The sequence below is a fragment of the Hyperolius riggenbachi genome, chromosome 9, assembly GCF_040937935.1.
Source record: "Hyperolius riggenbachi isolate aHypRig1 chromosome 9, aHypRig1.pri, whole genome shotgun sequence".
Classification (NCBI taxonomy): Eukaryota; Metazoa; Chordata; class Amphibia; order Anura; family Hyperoliidae; genus Hyperolius; species Hyperolius riggenbachi.
In genome coordinates, this window is record NC_090654.1 from 79,801,915 (window position 1) to 79,815,738 (window position 13,824).

The window sequence follows — 13,824 nt, forward strand, 5'->3', positions numbered from 1 at the left end:
GGAGCACGCAGCAGCGCGGCAGCAGCCTTTTGGACGTAGCAGATACGTCCAAAAGACTTAAATGGTTAAAAGCCATTTTTCCTTAGCATTTTTAAAATTGATTTTCTCAAAAACTACAAGGTCTTTTTGAAAAATGTTGGTATGGGGCTTTGCTATTCCCTGCTAAAGTCGGCTCGAAATTAAGGAAAAATTATGTGAAGTTACGCAAAATTGCAAATGATTACACAAAATTTCATGTAATTCCAATTTGCTGATTACAATCATCACTACGATCCAGAGGTTTCCCTCTGCCAACGTAAGTACCCAAATTAAGACCTTTTTTCCTTTCAGATTTCTTTAAGTACTTTTCAGTAGTTAGCAACTGAAAAAATCAGGCACACTATCTTTGTACATCATATTGCATTTGAATAGCATCTACTCACCCACTCTCGGCCATATTAGAAGTCCCTGCCCCATTTTTTTCCACAGCCCAACCTCCTTCTCTGCAGCCAGCCCCCAGTTCTGTGGCCATGGCATAATCACAAGAATTCCTCTTTCCTCAAAGAGGAATCTCGAACAATAAAAGTATGCCACAGCAACAGAGCTGGAGTTTGGCTACAGAGATGGAGACTGGGCTGTGGATTATATATCTTATTCAACTCTCCTAACAAATGAACACAGGAACTATGATGAATGGAAAAAGTACTAACATCCAAATATTCATTAAGGTTTCTAGGGGAAAAACTATTGAGCTTGTAGATAAAGAATGTCTCCTGGGAATACAGTCTAAGAAAACATTCCAAAGAAGACGGGAGCTCAAGGATCCACTCTAACCCAAAAAGCTTTAAGGATTCCATACTTACCCCATGATTCCCCCATGATGTCTGAGAAATTGTAAGTCAGGAATTTGGGGCCTGGATGCTAAATCTATGTTCACCAAACCGTACTCTAAGCTTCCTACTCGTTCTGCCAACATAGTACTTATTACAACCACAAACCAATAAGTTGTCTCTTGTTATCAGTAAAGGAGGATAATCCATGGGAAACATAAGGAAAAACTTCCACAATTCCTAACACCACATCTGAGGTCTTTCCTTTAATCTCCCTGGCGTTCTGATTCTGTGCAGCCACACGGCCGCGCATGGTTTTTTAAACCTATTTTATTTTTATCATGTAGCTAGCATATCGCTAGCTACATGATACCCCCCTCCCTGCCGATTCCCGCACACCTTTCCGATTGGCGCCGGCGATCATGCCCATCAGGAAATCCCGTTCTGAACGGCATTTCTTTCAGGGCTTCCCCCGTTGCCATGGTGACGAACGGAATGACATCATCGACGTCATAGGGAGTCCCGATCCACCCCTCAGCGCTGCCTGGCACTGACTGGCCAGGCTGCACCGGGGTCTCGGGGGGGGGGGCCCTATTACTCGGCGGGTAGCGGCAGGTCGGCGGCGACGATCGGAGAAACACGCAGCCAGCAAAATGCTAGCTGCGTGTTTCAAAAAAAATATTCAAATCGGCCCACCAGGGCCTGAGCGGTGCTCTCCGGCGTCACTGGACGAGCTCAGCTCGTCCAGAACGCTAGGGAAGTTAAAGAGAACCAGAGACGACAGAAAAAAGATGTTATACATACATGGGGTTTCCTCCAGCCCCATCAGCCTGGATTGCTCCCAGGCCGTCCTTTGCTGCCTCTATCCGCCCGTACCAGGTCCCGTAATTTCAGCCAGTTGGGCCAGTCGACGCAAACGCAGTGCGCTTCCTCCGTACTGCGCAGGTGCATGCATTAAGATATGGTGGGAGTCCCTGTACATGCGTACAATTGGCTGCGTCCGCCGCAAGTGACGGGACCCGGTACCGGCGATAGAGGCAGCGGAGGATGGCGGCGTGTGAGCGATCCAGGCTTATGGGGCTGGAGGAAGCCCAAAGTATGTATAACATCTTTTTTAATTTTTTAAAGACCATTCATCTCTGGTTCCCTTTAACTAGTTACTGCGCTGCAGGCGGTATATCTACACCCTGCAGGACTTCATCTAAAGTCCCAGGGATGTAGATATTAGTCTATTGCCACGATCACCACTGTGCCCACTCCCGTTTGCTCCCTCGCGTGATTTTTGTCACCACCCATTAGTGCACAGATCATTGAATGCAAACACAGATGCCATTCACCGATTTAAGTGCCTGGGATACATGAATACTGGCATCAATGAGATACTGGATGGTGTTCATTGACAAAAGTGAAAATATAGCATACACGCATTACTTCCTGTAACGCGTGTATGCAGTAAAAAGTAAATAATTAGAATAAAGTGTGGGGACATCTAGTAGCCAAAAAGTAAAATTACACCTACAAACTTCCCAATAAAAACAAAATACATATATTATCCCATGGTAACCCCTTACCTCCCATCCCATAGTTACCAAACTAAAACACTTAAATTAAAAAAAAGGTGACATTTAAAAAAAAAATACACAAATAGTTACCTTAGGGACAAAACATTTTTAATACGTATGTCAAGAGTGTAAATTACTGCTTTGTTTTTTGTTTTGTTTTTTACAAATAAGGGCTTGCAATTAGTGACGGACGCAAAACTGAAAAATTGCACCTTTATTTCCAAATTAAATTGTAATGTCGCCATACATTGTAATAGAGACAACATTTATATGGTGTAACAATAACCGGGACAAATGGGTATGGGTTTTATTTTTTTATTTATGTTATGTGAGGGATCAGCTGCAAATGGTGAGTACTCAGCGGGAGATAGCAGCACAGACAGGTGTATTTTCCAAAACAAACAATAGTTTATTGGACAGCAGGCTTCTTAAACAGCAGTCTTTTGGCAGTTTGTAAAGTACAGTTCAAATGAAAACAAAAAGGCCAGTCCAGGCCAGCAGCTTACATTCAGCTTTCAATATCAGGAACACACCAAACTCCATGTGCAGCCTGCACTTTCTCTCCAGAGCAAACCAGCTTCCTGGAATCAAACGTGAAGTCTTTCTCAGCAGACTTCCAGACCTTGCTGGTCACACCCACTCTCTCTCCTCCTACTCCAGCCTTTCAAAGCTGCTCTGTTAACCCTGTGTGAGCCTTCTCCAGCAGAAGCCCACATACACAGAGCAATCGATCCACCCAGGATCTGGCGACCAGATGCGCCCGCCCACTCTGCATCTGGTCAGCTCCGGACCCAAGTAAGGTTTTTAACCTCTGTCCATGTGACAGACAGCCAAAACCTTTTTATTCCGGAGCTGCTACTGGATGTAGCGTCTGATCCCAGGTGGAATGTACCTCCCATCCAACACAACCTGGGACAAATCGATCACCTCCTGGGTATCGACTTTGTCACATACTCCCCCCCTCTGTTCGATCCCGTGGGATCGGACACAGTCTGCGGCAAGACAGAATGCCCTTGATAGAGCATCTGCATTGCCATGCAGTCTTCCAGCTCTGTGCTCCACAGAAAAATTAAAGGGCTGTAATGCCAGAAACCAGCGCGTTACCCTTGCATTTTTCTCCTTGTTTTGAGACATCCATGTGAGAGGAGCATGGTCGGTAATGAGGCGAAAGCGACGGCCCAAGAGATAGTACCGCAGAGCCTCGAGTGCCCACTTGATGGCCAGACACTCCCGCTCCACGATACTATATCTTTCTTCGGCTGCGGTCAGCCTTCGACTCAGATACACAACTGGGTGCTCCTCTCCATTGACGATTTGGGATAGGACTGCTCCTAACCCCACAGCTGAAGCATCTGTCTGTACCAGAAACTCTTTTTTAAAATCAGGCGTGATCAAGACTGGACCCCTGCACAATGCCTCCTTAAGACCTTGAAAGGCTTCTTCAGCCTCCTGTCCCCATGCACCCATGGAGGAACTTTTCCCTTTTGTGAGGTTTGTAATGGGAGTGGCCAAAGTGGCAAAATTTGGAATGAACCTCCTATAATAGCCCACCAAACCTAAGAAGGTCCTGACCTGCTTTTTCGTGGTAGGCCTAGGCCAGTCCCTTATGGCCTCCACTTTCTGCACTTGGGGCTTAATCAGACCTCTCCCAATTGTGTACCCCAGGTAACGAGCCTCCTCCAACCCTACTGCACACTTCTTGGGGTTCGCTGTCAGCCCCGCCTTTCTAATGGCATCCAGGACCGCCTGGACTTTTGGAAGGTGGCTTTCCCAATCTGTACTGAAGACGACAACGTCGTCCAAATAAGCCGCAGCATACCGCTGATGCGGCCTGAGGATCTTGTCCATCATCCTTTGAAAGGTGGCTGGGGCCCCTTGCAACCCAAACGGCATCCTGACATACTGAAACAGCCCTTGGGGAGTCGAGAAGGCTGTCTTCTCCTTGGCTGATTCAGATAAGGGCACCTGCCAATATCCCCGGGTCAGATCTAAGGTGGTGACATATCTTGCGGGGCCCAGCCTTTCGACTAACTCATCTACCCTTGGCATAGGGTAGGCATCAAATTTTGACACCTCATTCAATTTTCTGAAGTCATTACAGAAACGAATGGATCCGTCAGGCTTCGGAACTAGAACTATGGGGCTATTCCATTCGCTGTTGGACTCCTCAATAACCCCCAGTTCCAGCATTCTTTCTACTTCCCCTGCTATGGCCTGTCTGCGAGCTTCAGGTATTCGATAAGGTTTAAGGCGGACCTGTACATGGGGCTCAGTCACAATATCATGCCTGATGACTTGGGTACAACCCGGAAGTTCCGAGAACACCTCTCGATTCCGTAAGAGGAACTCTCGGACCTCCCGTTTCTGTGAAACAGACAGCGCCTCAGCCACCTGTACCAGCTCTATTCCACCCTTGGTGGATTCTTGAGTAACCTGGGAAGCTGCAAGAGCCACCCTCTCTTTCCAGGGCTTCAGTAAATTCACATGGTAAATCTGTTCCGGCTTCCTCCGGCCAGGTTGGTAAACTCGGTAATTCACCTCCCCTACCTTCTCAATAATCTCATATGGTCCTTGCCACTTAGCCAAAAACTTGCTTTCAACCGTGGGAACCAACACCAGGACCCGATCCCCAGGACTGAAAGCTCGCACCTTTGCTGACTTATTATAAACACGAGACTGCGCCTCCTGGGCATGTTGCAAATGCTCTCTGACTAAAGGCATCACTGCTGCAATCCTATCTTGCATGCCAGACACATGTTCAACAATACTTCTGTAGGGGGTGGCCTCTTGCTCCCAGGTTTCTTTGGCTATATCCAAGATTCCCCGTGGGCATCGCCCATACAACAACTCAAACGGCGAAAAACCTGTGGAAGACTGAGGGACCTCCCGAATTGCAAACATTAAGTAGGGCAAAAGGCAATCCCAATCTTTGCCATCCTTGTCCACTACTTTCTTTAACATATTTTTTAAGGTTTTGTTGAATCTTTCCACAAGCCCGTCCGTTTGAGGGTGGTACACTGAAGTACGAATCTGATCGATCTTCATCAGTTTACACACTTCTTTCATCAATTTTGACATAAATGGGGTACCCTGGTCTGTCAAAATTTCCTTTGGCAAACCTACTCTGGTGAACATGTGGAACAACTCACGTGCAATCACTTTAGACGACGTATTTCTCAGGGGAACCGCTTCTGGGTAACGAGTGGCATAGTCCACTACCACCAGAATGTATTGGTGACCGCGTGCGGATCGAACCAATGGCCCAACTAGGTCCATGGCTATCCTTTCGAAGGGAACTTCGATAATGGGCAAGGGGACGAGCGGACTTCGAAAATGGGGAGCTGGAGCACATCTTTGGCATTCGGGACAGGATTCACAGTAAGCTTTTACATCTCCATGTACCCCAGGCCAAAAGAATCGCTGTAGGACTCGGTCCCTAGTTTTTTCGGTACCCAAATGTCCCCCCAGGGCATGTTTGTGCGCTAGGTCTAGGACCATTGTGCGATACGACTTAGGCACTACGAGTTGTTCCACAACCTCACCCTGAATTTTACAAACCTGGTACAGCAAGTCTGATTGTACCGCCAAATGAGGAAATGCTTTCTCAGCCCCGACCACTTGGGGTTCACCGTTCAACACCTTGACATTTTCCCACGCTTTTGCCAGCGTAGGATCCCTTAGCTGGGCCGTCCCAAAGTTATCCCGAGAAACCTCCAGCTCTGGTAGGACCGAGCCCTCAGAGGTCTCTGGGGATAACTCAGAGTCCCCAGCAAACACCTCCAAGGGAGAAAACATTTCATTACCATCAATTTCTGTATTATTTTTAGATTCCAGCTCTCTTGAGCCTCCACAGTTATCCCCTTCCCACAAGTTCCAGAACAGTGGAAAGTCCCTCCCCAGGATGACACTATGTGCCAAGTTCGGGCTCACCACTATTTCCTGAGTGGCAGGTCCACAGTTTGTTTCAATGGTGAGAAGGGCGGTGGGGTATTGTTTAGAGTCCCCATGAACACATTGTACTGTGACCCGACGATTCCCCAGCCAGGCCGGGTCCACTAAACTGGAATGCACCAGGGTCACCAAGCTACCAGAGTCTAAGAGAGCCTGGACAGTTTTTCCAGCAATTTTTACCACCGCCAAATGAGAGTCACAGCTTGCGATATACACAGGTCGCGCAAACAAGGACCTGCGACGAGTGTAATCGCACTCCATGGGTTCAACTGCCTGAGGACAGTTAGCAGCAATATGTCCCCACTCTTTACATTGCCAACATTGTACCGGGGATCGACTTCTTACCATTGTGCCTGGTCGACCTCGGCCTGCAGAGCTTGGCTCACTGACCACACCCCCCACAAAGTCAGCTTTTGTCTTACCAGATCCCTGGGGTGCTGCCAGTCTCCGGGTAGCTGAGCGCTGTCCTGTGGCCCAAGCCAAAGAGTCCTCTGCAGCCAGATAACGTTCCAGCAGCGCAATGAGTTCATCAGCTGACTGTGGATCTGCATGACTCACCCACCTTCGCAAAGCCGGCGGTAGGGAGCGCAAGAAACGGTCAATGGTAACTCTTTCGACGACCTCCGGAGCTGTTAACTTCTCAGGTTCCAACCACTTCTTTACCAAGTGGATTAGATCGTGCATCTGGGACCTTGGAGAGCATCCGGCTGAATAGGACCACTGGTGAACTCGCTGGGCTCGCACCGCCGGGGTGACACCAAGTCTACGCAGGATCTCCTCCTTCAGCTTGTCGTAGTCTTTAGCATCCTCTAGGGCAAGGTCGAAGTAGGCCTTTTGAGCATCCCCAGTCAGGAATGGCGCTACCAATCCTGCCCATTGCGTTTTAGGCCAGGCTTCCCTCTCCGCTGTCCTCTCAAAGGTATGGAGGAACGCCTCGACGTCATCATGAGGAGTCAGCTTCTGCAAGAAGTGGCTTGCGCGGATGGTGCCTCCACTGCCAGGTACCAGCAGCTGTCCCTCTTGGTTCCGAGCCACCAGTTGTTGCACCAACTCACTCACTGCTTTCCTGTCAGCCTCAGCAGTATGACGATCGGCCTCCGCAGCTGCAGCCAGACTCTCACACAGGGCAACCGCTTGCTGCTGTACTGCCTCTGTATGTTGTTGCAGGGCTGTGTTCGTTTTCCGCTGCTCAGCATTAGCCTGTTGCAAGGCCGCATTCGCCAACACCAGCTGCTTCACCATTTCATCCATGCTGCTGTTCAAATTTTTAACTCTTGCGCCAAACACACTGTCGCTGTAGGCATGCTAAGTTGCCCGCATCCTCCACCAATTGTGAGGGATCAGCTGCAAATGGTGAGTACTCAGCGGGAGATAGCAGCACAGACAGGTGTATTTTCCAAAACAAACAATAGTTTATTGGACAGCAGGCTTCTTAAACAGCAGTCTTTTGGCAGTTTGTAAAGTACAGTTCAAATGAAAACAAAAAGGCCAGTCCAGGCCAGCAGCTTACATTCAGCTTTCAATATCAGGAACACACCAAACTCCATGTGCAGCCTGCACTTTCTCTCCAGAGCAAACCAGCTTCCTGGAATCAAACGTGAAGTCTTTCTCAGCAGACTTCCAGACCTTGCTGGTCACACCCACTCTCTCTCCTCCTACTCCAGCCTTTCAAAGCTGCTCTGTTAACCCTGTGTGAGCCTTCTCCAGCAGAAGCCCACATACACAGAGCAATCGATCCACCCAGGATCTGGCGACCAGATGCGCCCGCCCACTCTGCATCTGGTCAGCTCCGGACCCAAGTAAGGTTTTTAACCTCTGTCCATGTGACAGACAGCCAAAACCTTTTTATTCCGGAGCTGCTACTGGATGTAGCGTCTGATCCCAGGTGGAATGTACCTCCCATCCAACACAACCTGGGACAAATCGATCACCTCCTGGGTATCGACTTTGTCACAGTTAGCTTGTATTATTTTAAAATATAATGGCTGAAAACTGAGAAATAAATAATGATTTTTTTTCCATTTTTTTGTATGATTCTCATTAAAATGCATTTAGAATAAAATTATTCTTAGCATAATACACCAACTAAAGAAAACCTAATTGGTGGCAAAAAAAATCCCCAAGGTATAGATCATTTTGTTGTGATAAGAAGTAATAAAGTTGTTGGTAAATGAATGGGAAGGGTGCTGTAATGTGAAAATTGCTCAGGTCCTTAAGGGGAAAAATACATAGTGGTTAACTACTGATGAATGAAAGCGCTCCTCTTGTGTATTTCTTGATAATCTGCAAATGTAAACACACTACACATAGGGCTCGATTCACAAAGCGGTGATAACCCAGTTAAAGACTTTAGGCGTGATAACCATTTTATCATGCCTAAACTCAGTTTAGGCATGATAAGTTTAGGCATGATAAGTTTAGGTGTGATAAGTTTAGGCATGATAAGTTTAGATAAGTTTAGATCGCACACAAAGCAGCGCCATTAAACTCTATGCAAAGTGCACCGGACTTTGCTAGCGCAAAACTTTTGATCAGCTGTGCACTGCGGTGCTAACCCAGTTGGTGCTTAAACTTATCATGCCTAAACTTATCACACCTAAACTTATCACACCTAAACTTATCATGCCTAAAAAGAGTTTAGGCGTGATAAAGGGTTTTTCACTAGCGTGCTAACTGTTAGCACCGCTTTGTGAATCAGGCCCATAGTGTATTACTGTGATATAAACACATAAAAACAACTCCCCCGGTGAAAAGGTGATGCACACGTGATTCAAACGGTGTCAGCACAGCAGCCAGCTCTCCCTCAATAATAGCCGCTCACCAGATATCCAGGTGGGTCTAGCATATAAATGGCGCTCAATGATCAGGCTCCACCGACTTAGATCACAAGTAGTAAAATTTAATCCAGATTCCTTCTAAAACAAACAATAAAAACGCTCATAGCGCAACAACATATAGGCAGATATGGTCAGCCTGCGCCCTGCAGCGCACTTACAGACTCCCAGTTGGTATTGCGCCTATCGGGCTGAACAGCCCAGCGGTATCATCCCTTCAGGTGGCGTCGGCGTCCCGCTCCTCCACCGCGGCGTGTCTGCTGTTCAATTTCCTATCCCGGCCTGCCGGCAAACACTTCCGCGATCCAATGACGTCAGATGGAGCCATGCTAGACCCACCTGGATATCTGGTGAGCGGCTATTATTGAGGGAGAGCTGGCTGCTGTGCTGACACCGTTTGAATCACGTGTGCATCACCTTTTCACCGGGGGAGTTGTTTTTATGTGTTTATATCACAGTAATACACTATGTGTAGTGTGTTTACATTTGCAGATTATCAAGAAATACACAAGAGGAGCGCTGTCATTCATCAGTATATGTGATTTCCATTGGACTATTGGTAGCGAACACTCTCATTGTTGAATAGTGAATAGTGTTATCCAGAGGGTTGGGGCAGGCGCAGTTTGTTAAATAACATAGTGGTTAACTAGTTAAAAGGAAAGCTGTTCCATTTCCGGCTCTATTACCCCTAGTCAAACCCGCATTACTTGGGGGTATTCGAATTTTTAGTGAATGCACCTTTCTGTATATCTGTTAGAGGGCAAAATAGATTTTAGACCAAGTCCTCTAAAAAAAAGTTCAATTTTTTTTTTCAAAATGCTCTGGATCTGTTTGGGTTTGTTTGTGGTGCAAAAACACAACCTTTTTACCTTTTCAACACTGGATACACATCATATCGCTGAATATGTGCTTTGGCTTGCAGGACTAAAAGAAGGCATGGAAATGCCGATTTATGATTCGGATGCAATTCCGCATTGGAATTTCCAAATTCGGCACAATTTTTTGCTATTTTTCTTAATAAAGTTTGTAATTTTTTATAAAGTTGTTTTATGTTGAAGCTGCTATTTTTTTTGCTGATGTACACTAAATTATGTGTAATCCACAATTCCAAATGCCAACTACAGTACAATTCCAAACAGTGTCGGACAAAGTCAACAGTGGACCCCTGTGCAGAGCAAATGAAGGGAGCATCACACGAGAGGCAAGGCCGGATTTGTACTTTGTACTTTCCAGCGCCCTAGGCCCGCTGTCACCAACCCCCCCCCCCCCCCCATTCTGTCCAACTCTGACTAGTGATCACTGGTTTGAATGGACTCCCCTCTGTTTTGCTGCTTTGCTCCCTGTTCAACAAAGAAGCAGTACATGCTCTGTCCACTCTATGTGATATTGCACTCCTGTCTGGATGCACAGCAGTGTTCTGGGTTTGCTTACTTCAGAAATGATGCTCATGTATGAGCAGCACTTCTCAAGTACCCATAACCCATAACACTCCCAGCCCTGGCTGCTGTGCACATCCAGACAGGAGTGCAAAATTACAAGGCTTCTAATGGTCCCCCGCAGAAGCCCTGTGCCCGCGCAGCCACTCACTGATGCTCCAGCCTCGCCTCCGGTTCACTTCTGGAATTTCAGACTTTAAAGTCTGAAAACCACTGCGCCTGTGTTGCCGTGTCCTCGCTCCCACTGATGTCACCAGGAGCGTACTGCGCAGGCACAGAACATACTGTGCCTGCGCAGTACGCTTCTGGTGACATCAGCAGGAGCGAGTACACGGCAACACAGGCGCAGTGGTTTTCAGACTTTAAAGAGACAATGAAGCGAGACTAAATCTCGCTTCAGCTCTCATATATAGCAGGGGCATGTGTGCCCCTGCTAAAACGCCGCCATCCCGCGGCTTAACGGGGGTCCCTTCACCCCCAACCCACCCCCCGCAGACCTTGGTCGCAGACTTGGTCGCTAATTTCTTCTTCCTGGAGGCAAGGGCTAACGGCTGTAGCCCTGCCTCCCAGCGCGTCTATCAGACGCGCATCGCCGCCTCTCCCCCGCCCCTCTCAGTGAAGGAAGACTGAGAGGGGCGGGGGAGAGGTGGAGATACGCGCTGACAGACGCGCGTGGGGCAGGGTTGTGGCGGTTAGCCCTGCCCCAATACGGAAGCGCTCCCCCGAATTACGGAGGGGATTTGGGGGGACAGGGACCCCCGTTAAGCCGCGGGATAACGGCATTTTAGCAGGGGCACACGTGCCCCTGCTATATATGAGGTCTGAAGCGAGATCTATTCTCCCTTCAGACTCTCTTTAAAGTCTGAGATTCCAGAAGTGAACCGGAGGCGGGGCCGGAGCATAGGGGAGTAGCTGCGCGGGCACATGATGTCTGCGGGGGACCATTAGAAGCCCCGGGTAAGTTCAACTCATTTTCCCTCGACCCCCTTACAGTATCCCTTTAAACATTCTTTATTTTCAAAAAGGTTTTTCAAAGTACAACAAAGTGGAGAAACAGACAAGGAGGAAGTAATACAATATACATCAATGTCTTAATATTATGAATATTGTGCAGTGGTTGACTACCAGTGTCAGCCTATTGAATCAAATTACACAGTATGAATATATATAGATAGCAACTACATTATAAAGAGGGACTTTGAGAGAGACATCCCATACCATATTGAAACATATATACACCATTATGGTGTGAAGACTATGCACATGTCTGCCCCCATGTGCAATTTATTTAGATCTCATAAGCTATTAATAAGGTGTAGTTTAGGCCAAGGGGGGAACCCCAGGGCCCATAGGGATTATACACCTGGAGGCTCTCCCAAAAGCTCACTCTTAGAAAAAATGAACCAGAGAACCATTGATTGAGTGTTAATACTTATGTGGAAAATCTCAATCTTAGAGGTGCTATCAGGTAAGCTCTTAAATTACAAGAGGAAAAAGTGAAGATTTAGAAAAAGAAAAAAGTAAGAGAGAAAAGTGTAAGGAAGAATGGAAAATAGGGAAGAAAGGTAGATAGAATAATGGAAAAAGAAAAGGTTCGCCGGTGGTGCCCAGGGAGCCAGGATCCAGGCTAGTATGGGAAGGTCCCTAGGGGCCAGTCCCTTAGCATCTGGTGATGATCATCAACGTCAGAGGGGAAAGACCTTCATATGAGAGTTTATGAACCCATTAGGTTTTTGAAGGCATCAGATACCTCGTTTTCAGACCACGGGGCCCAAGTGCGGCTATATTGTTCATATCTGTTGTGTAGGGATAAGGTTAGGCTTTCCATTTGGTCTATAGTCTGTATCACCCTCAACCATTCCGAGACCGTAGGGGGTTGAGTCGACTTCCAGTGGCGAGCTATCACACTCCAATTGTTTCGATAGGGATTTCTTGTATCTACCTATGCTCCTAGGTGTGTTGTGTAGAAGACAGCATGCAGGGTCGTCCGAGGAGTCTACTCCCGTAACATGGGCTATTACCGACTTTACTGAAGTCCAGAATGGGGCCAAATCCAGACAGCTCCAGAAGATATGTAATACAGTTCCTCTCTGTTGGGAACACTGCCAAAATACTGTAGAGGGCTAGAGTTGGGGAATATCCTGTGGACCTTAGCCGGAGTGAGGTACCACTGGGTTAACATTTTATAACCTGATTCCTGTATGCGAGCCACGGTTGAGGATTTTTGTGCAAATAGGAGGATCTTCTCCGATCAATTTTTTTATCAATTTTCCATTCACTTCTATGAAAAACCATTCATTAAATCGATTGGAAAGCAGATGGAACATGGTGGAAATAGTCTATTTGACAGTAAATCTGTCAGAAAATTGCATCAGGTGTACCTACCATAAGCTCAGGTGTACTTTACACAGTGACAATTTAGCACTTAGGGCAAGACAGATCGTAAAATCAGTCAGCTGAAAAGAAAAACAGTGAGCCATTGGCTAATAAGCCGTATTCAGACTTTGTTACTGTATACAAGATGTTAGAGTAAACAGCTATATATACAGTCAGCAGGAGATGCATAGGTTGTTTTGTAAATATAAATAAATGTAATACAGTTGTCATTCTGTTTCAAAACATCCTGCTTTCCCTGATGGCTAACACAGTACAATGCTTTGCTGGCAAAAAAAAAAAGTCAGGAAAGAGTTAAACTGTAGCACAAAGAATGTTGCTGTCATTCCCTAGGAAAAAACAAACCAACCATTAATTTAACAGGTGTGAGGTCTTTAACAGCACTGACCAAGTAATAAAAACTATCTTACATCAGTCAGGGGGGAGCTGCTAATTCCTGTCCCGTGACGAATGCGTGCATGAAGAAATGAATCCAAACTCAAAAGTTCTGCTACTTTGAGCCCATATATTTTTCTTCCCACAGCAGCTTTTATGTCCCCTCGCATCATACAGAGGACAGGTTAATCAGGTGACAGCAGATGCTGACTGTTATTACACACATTCTGCACAAGTACGAGAGATGCAGGGATCTCTGGAATTCAGGCAGACCATAGCAAAGCAGGAGAGATGATTTACTTTGACATGTGATCTCTTATCTCCCCTAGTCCTGCACCCTGCTGATTTTTATTGCCCTTGGCCATGGCCTTTGTGGCCTTCGCAGACATCCGGCCCTGGGAGGGCCGGTTTAAGGGGTCCAGGAGCCCTGGGGCAAACTGAAGATTGGGTGCCCCCCTCTGCC